We start from the raw sequence: 13,518 nt of genomic DNA, 5'->3' as shown, positions 1-13,518 counted from the left end.
ACCCCACTATTTATGACAACCCGAAGCGTGGCGAGCTCGCGAGGGGTGGTGGTACACGTCCTCTGACCTTTTCATACCCCCACTATCCACGTCGGCGTGGAGTGGATTATATATAGTGTGGCGAGCGCAGCGAGCCACCGAGCCCGAAGCGTGGCGAGCCCCGCGAGGGGACGCAGAATACATGTGAAGTAGTCCTCGTCCCCTCGCCACGCTTCGGGCTCGGTGGCTCGCTGTGCTCGCCACACTATATAAAAACAACTCCATGCCGACGTGGATAGTGGGGGTATGAAAAGGCCGGAGGATGCGTACCGCTGCTCTCGCCACGATTTGGGTTGGCGTTGATAGTGCTGGTGGCGTTAACAATGGTTATTGGGGGCTCACAAATTTTTTCTTATAGCATCTTATGGATCTATAAGATCCATGAGATGCATAAGATGAGATCCATACAATTAAAAAATCATTTCAATCGTATTGATTGTATGCCTTAAGTAAGGCATGCAATCAATGAGACGGGCGCCGTGCTAGGAAATAAGTACTGTGATCTCTTATATGGGGCTTAAACACAGGGCGAATTTGGTCCATTTTCTAAGCGATCTGACTAGATTGCTTAGAACTTAAGCACATATCACTGTGTGTTTAGGGCCCCTCGCGACGGCGATGTGTGGTCCTGTGTTGCTATAGCTTGATTAAATTTATACTGCACGAAGTAAAATACTAGTCATCGCCTGTGTTCTCTCTAGCGCTGGTGCATCGCTGTATGCTGAGCGATCAGCACACTGCTAGCGCCTCCCCATGTGTAGGCCCCAATACAATCACATTATCTGACACATTGCAGGGATAGACTCCTATCTGTGCACTTTTTAAATATTGGCATAAATGTACATTTCTTATCGCCCGGATAGTGTCAATAAGAAATTTAAATTTATCGAGTCTAGACCTCACAAAAAACAGTAAAAATTTATTTCCCATAGTGTCCTCCTTGCGTTTCTTTTTTACTGTAAAACGTGTCCGTATAGAACTGGAAATGCATTTTACAATTATCAAACAAAAAACACACACATACAAAACAAATACACACACACGGTGCCCATACACTAGCGGTGTATTATGGCAATCTGCTGATCTCGGTGGTCGCGCCAGGGGATCATGGATAGTAAACAGGTAAAGATCCCGATCCCAGCGTGGATGGTGGAATCAGGAATCTTTTTAAAATGCTCAAAATCCCCAATAGATCACCAATCAGTGATGATCTGCGCACCTAGATGGGGGAACGTCAGGTTGGCGCCCTGCTGGTGTATGGGCCTCTTAAAATAAACCAAAACCGAAAGCAGTGTACCTGGTATTGTATAGGACTTATGTAAACCTAACAGGGTAAGACCTGCCTAATCAGCACCCAATAAAATCAGCAAGAGTACAACATCTGGTCAGCAAAAGGTCAGAGTAAAACACTAATAATGCTAGCAATGGCTACTTCCTATAGGTTTATTTATTTACCGTTTCTTTTTTAGTGCAGCAAATTCTGTGGCGCTTTACTATTGTAGACAATGGTAGAACAAACGGATAAATAAAAGCAGACAGACATGGGAGGAAGGAGGGCCCTGCTGCAAGCTTACAGTCTATGTACAGAAATTATTCTGAAAGACACTGTAGATGGTAATTAGACAGCAATGTGCCAGTAAGACATCAAATTAATGTTTAGTCAACACAATTACCTATTATGAGGTTGTAGGTTCCAAAGAGGGTGGTATTCAATTGTTCTATCATGATCAATCTCCTGTCTAAAGTGATGGGAGATTGTGGGGTGATATTCGATCGTTCTATTTTTTTGAGCATATCACGGTCATCATGGTCAAGTTTAGCCATGGATTTGCACATTTCAGCTCACCCTTTGGGGATGGCGAGCGGAAATTCTGGTAACAAACAATTGAATACCGCCCTTCATGTGAAATATGTGGATTTGTCATTGTCCGTTATGGGTTCTGTTTGATTACATAGGCTTCATAAAGAAATACCTATGTATTCGCATACATCATCACAGCAGGCGAACCAAAAAGCAACTCTTGGCATGCCAGACCCGCAAGACTGCTAAAGTTAGCCATCTTTGAATCGTCATAGAAAGTGCCAAGATGCAGCGTCCTCGGCTTATATCCAATCCATTGTGCTTTGTGTACAGACAAAGGGACAGATTCTCTAAGCTTCAAAAGTGATAAAATGGAAAGTGATAAACAGCCAGCCAATCAGCTCCTACCTTCCATGTCACAGACTGTTTGAAAAATGTCAGACAGGAGCTGATTGGCTGGCTGTTTATCACTCTCCATTTTATCACTTTTGAAGCTTAGAGAATCTGGCCCTCAGTCCCACACAAACATACAAGTCTCCTGGTGCAGCGTATTGCGTATTGCGGCGGTTACAGCCAAAACTAGACACCCAATGTTAGCAGAGTGGCATCAGACTTGGTGGCATCTTGCGCTGCATGGAGTATTGAGGCTAGATATAGGGCACATCTATTGTTGCTTATATACATATCCACTTTACCACTTCTGACTTGAGAAATACAGAGTATACACAAAACACGCACACATGTAACAATAATTCAATTGGCTATGTAGCATGGAACAGACAGGCACTGCAAGAGAGTTTTGGTTGTTTCTCTTGGTGCCAAAAAAGCAATGTATTATGACAAAGGCAAAGCAGAAATACAATAAACACAAAAACCAAAACAAATGTTTTCAGTAAAATACATCCACACCACAGTCCGCAGAAATAGACGAAGCAGAACTGAAATGAATGGATTAGAAAGGTTTGCTCTTTTTATTCTTTATATTACCGGAATTCCTAGATCTGGCCAATGGTCATCGATGGCTGAAAGTGCCAGGCCCCAGGGTGATCACTTACTATATTGACGTATCTAACGTGGCATGTTTATTTAAAGTATATCTCTGAAATATGGCTTGTTAGAAGGCTCAGCGCTGGATCAAAATCATCCCCTGCTCACTCCATGCAGCAGAAATGGCCACTTGGAAAGCTTAATCCACATTCATGAGATGGATTCATATTTATAAGATGCTTAGGGCTTGATTTGGTCCAGAGTCTCTGAAGGATGTGATCTATTCCTAGGCTGGATTCTCCGTGGTGGGAGGCACGGTCTCTTTGGTCAGTCCCAGGACCCATCATTTCTGTTGACAGCCCTGGTGTAAACCTGATATCCAATACCCCCTCACTATGGGGTTTATTCTAGTTCATTCTTTCTGACAAAATCCTTCTTAGATGGACAAAACCATGTGCACTGCAGGGGGGCAGATGTAACATGTGCAGAGAGAATTAGATTTGGGTGAGTTTTTTTTGTTTCTGTGCAGGGAAAATACTGACTGCATGATTTTACACTGCAATATAGATCTCACTTTGAAGAAAAACCCCACCCAAATCTAATTCTCTCTGCACAAGTTACATCTGCCCCACCCGCAGTGCACATGGTTTTGTCCATCTAAGAAGGATTTTGTGAGAAAGAATGAACTAGAATAACCACCAATGTTACAGGCAACTAAAGCTCCACCAATACATCAGTTTGGGACTGCAGTTGTTTGAGCTACTGTGACATCACTAGCCTTCAAGCTAAATCAAACAGTCCATCAAACAATCCAAATCTGCAAATACCACCCCTTCCACATCGCAAAGCGGGGTCGGACCTGGGCCGTTTGCGACAGCATTGAAGGCAGATTTTGACAATAAAGATCAGAGTTTGAAACCAGTTAGATCAGTTTTGATAGAAATGTCTATAAATTGTCAAATTCGCTGCGGTTTTTAAAACAAAATATCCATGCCTGTTTTTGCTGACACCCCCCCCCCCCCCACACACACCTGTTGGGGTGTTTTGACAGTCAGAATCCCACATTGAATACCCCCATATACCTAGGTCGCCCATTATACAGAGGGAAACCTGGGTTGCCCTCTGTATAACACAGGTCGAATTGCCGGGTGCTTTCACACCACACTTCGACCCCAGGTCCATAAGTCACCATCCTGGCAATAACCCAGTCTGAGTTGTGATATTGAAATCAATGGAATTGTATCAAGCCTTGTAGAGAGATAAAGCGGAGAGGTTGGCGAAAATCAACCATCCGGCTTCTATAATTTATCTAGCACTGTATACGCAGTGACAGATAGAAGCCGATTGGCCGCTTTGCTGGCCTGCTATATTAGATTAGAACTTTCCTTCTAACTTGGGAACACGTTGCAGGCACACTGAAGTCAGCATGGTGGACTTTATTTCCTATTTAGTACGATGTGTATAAACAGTCCCCTGATTTCACATACATTATTCAGAAAAGTAATGCACATCCTTTGTATGTTATCTACTTCCCAGCTGCTGAATGCTTTTAAAAGACAACTCAGACAGGCATGAAGCCATCGGTGCGTAAACACGACAGCGGATCTAGAGCTGGAACCAGGACATCAGAGACTGTCTCCAGCTCCAACACTGTGCCTAGGACCCATTTAATTTGGTGATCAATGTCATAACAAGATGAACTACCATGCTAAGCACGTGCGTGCCTCTACACTTGTGAATCATAACGGTGTCTGACCTAGTACCAACAACATCTATTTATTCCCAGTTTTTAGCCCGTTTCATCCTATGAGAAGACAAAAAAAAAAAAAAAGAATGTATTCCTGTATATTAAAGAAAAACAAAATCAGTCTACAATCTACGTGCACAGACTAATACATAACAAAGTTATTCCATGCAGTGAATAAATCTCAAACAAAAACGTTGTCTGGTTCTAAAGTTATAAAGCGGTTAAAGCAAAGGACGACCTGAATGAGGACTTTGTCTCTCGTGGAACCGCCTCGATTTACTCTCCTCAGCGAGGTCCCATCTGCAGTTCTGTATAGCAGGGACCTGTGCAGGCTCCTTTACCGCTCCGCAGGGGGATGCAGTGATCAGGTGGACTTCAACATTCTGAAGATCACCATTGTTAGGTTCTAGAGCAGTGTTTTCCTACCTCGGTTTCCAGAACGAACTAAGGGGGGTATTTAATCTCCCGCTGCGATTCCCAACAGGGGAAATGGCGGCGAGGCCCTATTCAATGCTGTCTTCCCTGACAGCATTGAACAGGGATCTCGGCAGAACGTGCCCGACTTCACAAGCAGTCAGGCACATTCTGCAGAGAACGGCTGGGAATGGTCAAGCTCCTGGCTCCAGCTCGTCGATTTCTGGCTGCTTCTCGCGGACATGCCCCCTTCTCGGTGCTTGGCAGGCAGGACATTGAATCCCGCCTGCAAAATCAGGGAGTGGGGGTTAGGATTACACATTAAGGAAGTATTAGGGGTAGAAGGATTGTACTTACAGGAAAGTCCCTTGGACCTGGGAGCCGCAGTGCAACTGGGACCCGGTAACTATTCTTCGGGCATCATGGACAATATGCGGTTAATCGCTTAATGCAGGCCTGGCCAACCTGTGGCACTCCAGATGTTGTGAAACTACACATCCCAGCATGCTTTGCCACAGTTCTAGCATTCCATAACAGCAAAACTGTGGCAGTGCATGCTGGGACTTGTGGTTTTGCAACAGCTGGAGTGCCACAGGTTGGCCAGGCCATTGTGTAACTGATCGCGGATCCAAAGATTAAACAACATATGGTTATAGTGTGTACCCAAATTTAGGCTTTCAGCGAGCACGGACGGAAGGGACCCTATTTAATGTTCCAGAACAGTTTTATACCATCAGTCCAAGTACTGTATAAAAGTTCAGAGTTTTCAGCAAGTAGAAGTACAAGTCAGAAGACGGGGTATTGATTACACATTAGAAGTCTGAGTCACACATTTCAAATCAGTCAACCCAGAGGTGGGTTACCAGGGAAACTGCACAACTTCACATAGCACCACAGCTGGATCAGTGAGGAAGACAGATTTAGCATAATTTAAATGAAAACAAAGCTTATGTAACCCCTGACTTGCCACAATACCGACTGATTTCTATACTACCCAAGTACAACTTTAAGGTTTTTTTTTTTCTTTTAGCACTGCATTGTAAATCAGTCAAAAATATAACTTTACATGGCAAAATGGGCACCTAGGGCACAGTTGCCCCCTCTGACATATGGTAGTACACATTAGATGATATATTAAAGGATATGCATGCATGGTAACGACAGTCGTTAACAGGGACAGGGAGATTGAGGCCAGAGGGGACGTCACACACCCTACCCGAAAAAGCCTTGACACCCTCTCATTTTTCAGACACTCCCAGAAGACCGGTAACCGACCTGAAACGGTGAATTCCTGTCAATTAAACTGCAATTAACTTCTATCTAATATAAGTTATACAAGGTTTGAAATATCCCATAGCTTGCAATAATATATTACATGCATGCAGTGTTAATAAATAACCCCAGGTGGTTAATTAAAGAAAAATTTCAGTCCAGCTATGTAGCAAAGGGAAACAGAGAAACCCCTTCCCAGTGACTGTACTTGATCCAGTAGGGCCTGATGCTTACTATAAATTATTCATGGTGGCAATGGTAATCAAGACTTGTCTGTCCTCATCTCAAACTATGCTGAGCTCAGGAAAACGACTTGTCCAGGAATAATATCAGCTGGTGTCAAGGTCACCACAGACGTACAGTGTGCGCAGAGGTCAGGCTGTTTTCCAACAAATTGCGCCTGTTTTCAGGACTATACGACACGCGACTGTCGGTACCATAGAATACCAACAGTCGAATTGGTCTGGGATTCTGACTGTCGGGACTTTCCGATGGATTTAATACCCACCATGGGGGTCTATTCAATGCCGTGGGCGAGCGGCAACAGTGAGCAGGGCTTCCTGCTCGCTGTCACCACTTGCCCTGTCAGTATTCAACTCACCCCCCTCATATGCCAATTCCCCCTCGCTCCGTTTTTTGAGCGAGGGGGAATCGGCGTATGCGGCTGCAGAAGCAGCGAGACTCGTGGCTAAGTACAGTGGGTTTGCTGCATTAGCCGCGGGTCTCGCTGTTTGGGGGAATCCTCGCCGGCGAGGATTCCCCCGGAACGTGAATAGGGCGAGCGGCTGGCAAGGGGGTTAAACAGCGAGGATCGCTGGTTTTCTGCGATCCTCCTTGTTTAACACCCTCGCCGGCCACTCGCCACGGCATTGAATACTACCCATAGTGTCTAAAAAGCAGTGACCAAGGACAGACACCGGCACAGTCACCCTCGGATGCACACACATGCAAGCCTTGTCCATAAGACTTCTATATGCACAGTTAAGGGAACGTCTTAAGCTGGGTACACACTCGGCGATGTCGTTAACAATATTGTCCAGTGTCTACGACCAATATGATTAATAATGAGCATGGGTTGTTAACGGCCCCCACCTGTCATCTGCACGTGCAGTTCAATTTGACAATATTATAAGTGACTGCATGTACAGAGCAGGGGGGGCTTGGCGAGATCACTAAAATCGGTCAGCGCTGATATTAACTATACCAGCAGTGACGGGGATCGCTTCAGTTGTGAAAATGGTTACCCCTGGTAATATTTGTTTATATGATCCCCATGTTAAAAAAAATATTTTTGGTAAGAGAAATAATGAAATCTATTAAAGAAATTTTTTTTTTTGTAATTAAGTTACCCCCAAAAGGTTGACACTGGGTAAAAGTTGATACATGAAAAAAGAGCGACACAAGATTTTCACATTTTATTGATGTCCATGTGCTTGTGAGCCCCAATTAAAGCACTGCTTTGCTCCCCATGCATCAAACAATACTTTACCATCCCCAATCATATCCATAGTAAAGTATGCAAAAAGTCTAAATAAAAATGAGAAACAGTTTTTGTGTGTCAGCCATTGTCACGTCGACTTTTCATCTATATCAACCATATGGTGTCAATCAATTGACTGTCAACCTATCTTCTGGTTCCCATGAGGATCCACAGCTGCTAACTGTTATTATTCAGACTACTGTGGCAGTTAGGAGACAATTGGCTGGTACTCAATGTGAGTATTGGTTTCTTTCCATCTATCCTGGATAATAAAAACCTGTTCTCCTTATCCATGGTTCCATAGCTGTAACAGTTACGGAAGCACAGAACTACCTTCAGAACAACCTATTAATTGGACTTCTCAGCTTTCTTCCGGCTTTCCACATATACAGTGAAAAAGCCGCTGTGAAGTTGCTGTTTTTTTCCCGTATTTAAAAAAAAAAATGCAATTTTCTCCTTCCTCCAGGTATAAAATGACAGCCCGACATCTCCCATGGATGTATATTTTTAGTATATTCCGCCCACACAAAGATCTGAAAGTAAAAATAAAAAAAGAGAAAGTAATAAAACTTCATGCACCAGAGCTTTATAGAAAAACCGCGCGTCGGCTTTCAAGAAACTTCACAAACCAGAGATCTGAAATTCCCTGGTCCGCCGCTTGTGTTAGGAGACTGCCGCACAAAAAAGTGTTCCACCTGAGGAAAAATCTATCCCCTCCAGAGGAGGTCAGATGAGGGATTTGGGTAATGTGAAGAAACAGGAAACCAAAACTTCAGTCGTTGCGAATTTAACCATCAAACTGCCGATAATACAATGAAGGTTCAGGGGCGGAATGCTACCACTGTTAAAATTACATAGCAAGAGAATTTTCTGATGAATAATGAGGGAAAGGTTTTCATTACCCAAAAAAAGGTGAAGTTGGAAACATTTCTCAAACTGTATTTAATGGCTTACATTAATATCATTAATTAGGTAGAGTTTGCAGTGCAACCTAACATGTGGAGTAGACCGATGATACACAGAGGGGAATAGAGAATGTACAACATAATATTAAACTCAGCGCAGACAGATGTGCCGGCCCGAACGGAGGAACACTTGAATTGCTCTGTCAGGCGCCATCTAGTGGCTGCTGCCACACCTGAATTCATCCCATAGAGGCGAGGAGCAAGAGGAGCAATGTTAGTGCTTTATTATATAGGATTTAATGATTATTTATAGCGTGTACACCAAAAATCACCCACAAAATTGTCCCTACATTGTTCATAAAGGAAAATCCATAAATAGATATTATTTACCAAAATCCCCCTTCCCAACTGTATGAAGTACCAAACTTCATTCCCAGTCATATCCAATGTAAAATATGAATACATAATTTATTAAGGCCAATCTCTTATTCCTCGCGATGGAGTATATCCCAATGAAACCATTATTAAAATTATCTACAAAAAAAAAGTCCTTAGTCTAGGACCGGGCTAGGTCATCCTGTTGTAAAAGTACACATCCCAGCATGCATTGCCACAGTTTTAGCATTCTCTAATAGCAAAACTGTGGCAAAGCATGCTGGGACTTGTAGTTTAGCAACAACTAGATAGCCACAGATTTGCCAGGCCTGGTCTAAGGGGTCCATAAAGAACAGGAGGAACAACTATTAGATGGTCTAGATCTGGGGTAGCCAACTCCAGTCCTCGAGAGCTACCAACAGTTAATGTTTTCCAGATCTCCTCACAGAAACACAAGTGAAATAACTAGCTCCTCCTGTGGATCTTTGAAAAAGTTTCAGCTAGTAATGAGTGCACCTATGCAGCAGCTAAGTTGTCTGGAAAATGTGAACGGTTGGTAGCTCTCAAGGACCGTAGTTGGCTACCACTGGTCTAGACTCTATTTGAAAATTTAAATTCTACTGTATCTAATACTAAAATACAGGCAACAATTGGAATACATTTTCCCACAATTTAAAGAAACACTACAACACCAACAACACCCCTACTTCTCCCAGAATGAGTTATACAAATGATACATAGGTCATATGGAAGCAGTGACTCATGTATAGGACACAGAGACAAAGTTATGGTGGAAAGCTTATGGCAATGTTGGTGTACTGCGCAAAACACACCGTTGTAATGCTGGCTGTACACTAGCGCTGGATCGGATAGTCTCTGGCAGCGGTGAATGGGAACACATACAATATATTTCATGCAAAAGGAAGGTCCCAGATGGTTCGAGGGAAACCTTATGAGACTTCTCCCTCCAAGAAGTCCCATAAGTGTATGGCCAGCATTAGAGTGCATGGTCATGCAAATGTTTTAGCTCTTGTGTAGAATACCTAGGGGGAGCTGTATCAAAGCTTGGAGAGAGATACAGTACTAACCAATCAGTTCCTGTAATTTTTGTCACCTACCCCTGAGGGGAGAAAAAAAACAAAACAAAAAAAAAAAACAGTGATTTTAAAAATGGCTCAGATGGGGAATTTCAGATGAGCCCCAAATTCAGTAACGGAGTGAGTTCTGCTTGTTGTGGGGAACGAGAGAGATTCTTCAGTGCACTTATTATACCAACAGTCACAAATAGACAGAGACTTCGCCAATCTTGTGTGAAATTCATGGCCCTCCAGCTGTTGTGTAACTACACGTCTCAGCATGTCCTGCCACATTTTATATATTGGAATGATAAAACTGTGGCAGGGCATGCTGGGACGTGTAGTTCCACAACAGCTGGAGGGGCATGAGTTTGACGCCACTGCTGTACGATGACAGTAATTGAAGCAGTAAAGCTACACGGGGACAAAGCACATCTGATCATACAACAGTGGGCACAGCGACACTTGATCTGAGGAGATAACAATTGTTAGTCTAAGAGCAAGGCGTGTGCCTGCGAGTTCTGCCATTCTGTCTGCAATTGGAAGTGCGGCTTCAGATGCATTTCCCGCTGTGGTAAAACAATGAGGTGCTTTGGCTGGGAACACTTACACTGCTGTAATAAACAAGAACGTTAAAGAGATATTTCAGTACTCCGTGTCCTTTACGGAGCAGCCAAACTCTCTGCTTGGAGACGTCTGCACAGGACACATTGTCTGCACAGACACAGCCTGGCTACTACCCCGGCCATCTCTCACTATCCAACACAGGCCTGGCTGCATTTTAGCCTATCATTGCTGAACGCCTTATATGCCTGTGACACTAAAGAAAAAGTTAGGCGACAGCTTTACACGAATGTACTGCAATCTGGGAGTTAGAACAATAATAGCTACCTAAAACTCCTTTTGTATGATAAATGGTGCTCCAATTAGCACCAAACTGCCATTTTTCAAACTGTTGCTACAGACAATCCACTTCAGCTATCACATGTTTGAAAAATGGCAATTAGGAACTGACTGGAGCACCATTTATCAGCATACGAAAGGAGTTTTAAATAGCCAAAACACGTTGGTAAATGGGCCACCAGTTTATATAAAGATTTAATATACCAAGGGAGAAAAGAAAAAAAAATCTATGTTTATTAAACAGCAGCTACAACAGGATAGGAATTGTGCGCACACTAACTTTCGGCAACACCTTATCTTATGCGAAGTAGAACCCCACAGCCTCGATCATATATAGTGGATGATATCCTAAAACATTTAAAAAATAAAAAGTTGGCATGTTGCCATATCAACCATTCAGATTCTACCATTTTCTAGAATGTGTCCATATCATATAGCCACATTTCTGTCATTGTCATCGCTCTCTGATAAATCCCAGAATTCAGGCTCAAGTCCCCAGTGGAGAGAAGGTTGGGAATGGGGAGGTGGCGAGGTGACTCACAGCTTCATGTGCCCCCCTCCCCCTTTCACTAGTGGGATGTTTGCATATGAATTGTGAAAACATTGTACATGGTTCACATTTTAAAAGTATATTACATGTTACCTCAGTTGTATGATCCTAAAACACTTTCGGACAGCTGCCTTGTAAATGGTCTTTTTATAGGGGGTTATTCTGATTCACTGGGAAAGGTATACCCATTCTCTAATGGACAGAAACCATATGCAATGCAGGTGGGGCAGATGTAACATGTGCAGAGAGTTAGATTTGGGTGGGGGGTGCACTTCAAACGGATATCTATATTGCAGTGTAAAAATAAAGCAGTCCGTATTTTCCCTGCACAGAAACAAAATAAATCACCCAAATCTAACTCTCTCTGCACATGTTACATCTGCCCCCCTGCAGTGCACATGGTTTTGTCCATTAGAGAGTGATTGTGCCTTTCCGAGTGAATCAGAATAACCCCCATAGTCTACAGTACGGGATACCTGATCAACTATACAAGAAGCTGTCCTTGACGCGAACATGGTAATTGGTACTTGTGTATCACGGCATTTGCGTAGTGGGCTATTCAGGGTAGTGAAATCTCATCGCATCGCATGCCATTATTGTATGGTGTGCGATTTTCCTATGCAATCTATTCACTGCTTTCTGTCAGTGAATACATTACAAAAATATGGTAAGATACAATAATGGCATGCGATGTGATCAGATATCGGTTCCGATTGGACATATAATAATGGCATATAATATGCTATACAATTAAATTACATGTCATTTATTTAGGGACCGCCCCCCCCCCCCCCCCCCCACTGTCCACGTCATCCCGAAGCATGTCGGGCAGCGAGCCCCACGAGGGGCGGCGGAACACGTCAGGCAGTCCTTTTCATACCCCCACTTTCCACGTCGGCGTGGAGTTGATTTTCTCTAGTGTGGCGAGCGCAGCAAGCCATCAAGCCCGAAGCATGGCGAGCGCAGCGAGCCCTGCCAGGGGACGCGTAATACATGTAAAATAATTATGCGTCCCCTTGCGGGGCTCGCTGCGCTCGCCACTCTTCGGGCTCGCCACACTATATAAAGTCATCTCCACGCCGACGTGGATAGTGGGGGTATGAAAAGGTCGGGCGGACTTGTTCCACCGCCCCTCACAGGGCTCGCCACGCTTCGGGATGACGTGGATACTGGGGGGGGTGCATAAATAAATGCCATTATAACAGCATCTCATCGCATCACATGCCATACAACAATAGCATGCAATGCGATTTCACTACGTTTGCGTACGTAGTAAAAATCGGGCGCCGTTATAATACACAAGTACCTGTTTTTTTCCTACTCTCTATTCTTTTATCAGCACTTGACTTTATGATATAGATTATAAAAAAAAAAAGAAAGAAGTATTTACTATTCTTTCATCAGCACTTTATTTAATTAGATAGATAGGACACATGTAGAAAGGGTAAGATCGCAGACCAACTGCCATGGTGTTCAAATGTGATTACATCATTTTTGAGACTCATTATTGATCAAAGATGCATCAAAGCTTGGAGAGAGCTCAAGTTCTGAGAGATAAAGTACCAATCAGTTCTCATGTTCCAAACAGCCTTAAAATGGCAGAAACTAATTAGTTGGTACTTAATCTCTCTCGGTTTTGCTAAACCTACCCTATACAGCAGCGGTGGCCAAATAAGTCCTCAAGGATGCCTAACATGTGTTTTCCAAGTCACCTATGGATCACTACAGTGTGTTATTCAGGAATTCATCCACCTGTGCCTCTGCAAGAAGATCTGAAAAAGGTAAACTGCAAGGGCTCCTTATAGCCCCCATACACAATGCGATTTGGGCCAAATTTCACCCAATTCCAGGCATCAGGCAGAGAAATAGAGTGAAAAATAAAAATAGTAAATCTTATGTGCAGCAGTCAGCGGCACACTGCGGGGGCTTTTTAGCACCCATGATGTATCGCATCCGGTGTGGGTGGATG

General features: G+C 43.5%; 1 protein-coding gene across 7 annotated transcripts in view; it reads right to left on the bottom strand.

Annotated features, from left to right (window-relative positions):
* Positions 1-13,518, bottom strand: part of ACOT7 (acyl-CoA thioesterase 7) — a 163,235-nt gene that overhangs the window by 115,385 nt on the left and 34,332 nt on the right. The gene's annotated exons all lie outside the window — the stretch shown is intronic.

This window comes from Crinia signifera, chromosome 19 (assembly GCF_055691185.1).
Source record: "Crinia signifera chromosome 19, ASM5569118v1, whole genome shotgun sequence".
Taxonomy (NCBI): domain Eukaryota; kingdom Metazoa; phylum Chordata; class Amphibia; order Anura; family Myobatrachidae; genus Crinia; species Crinia signifera.
Note: the sequence above shows the minus strand (reverse complement) of the source record. Positions and strands in the feature narration are given on the sequence as shown.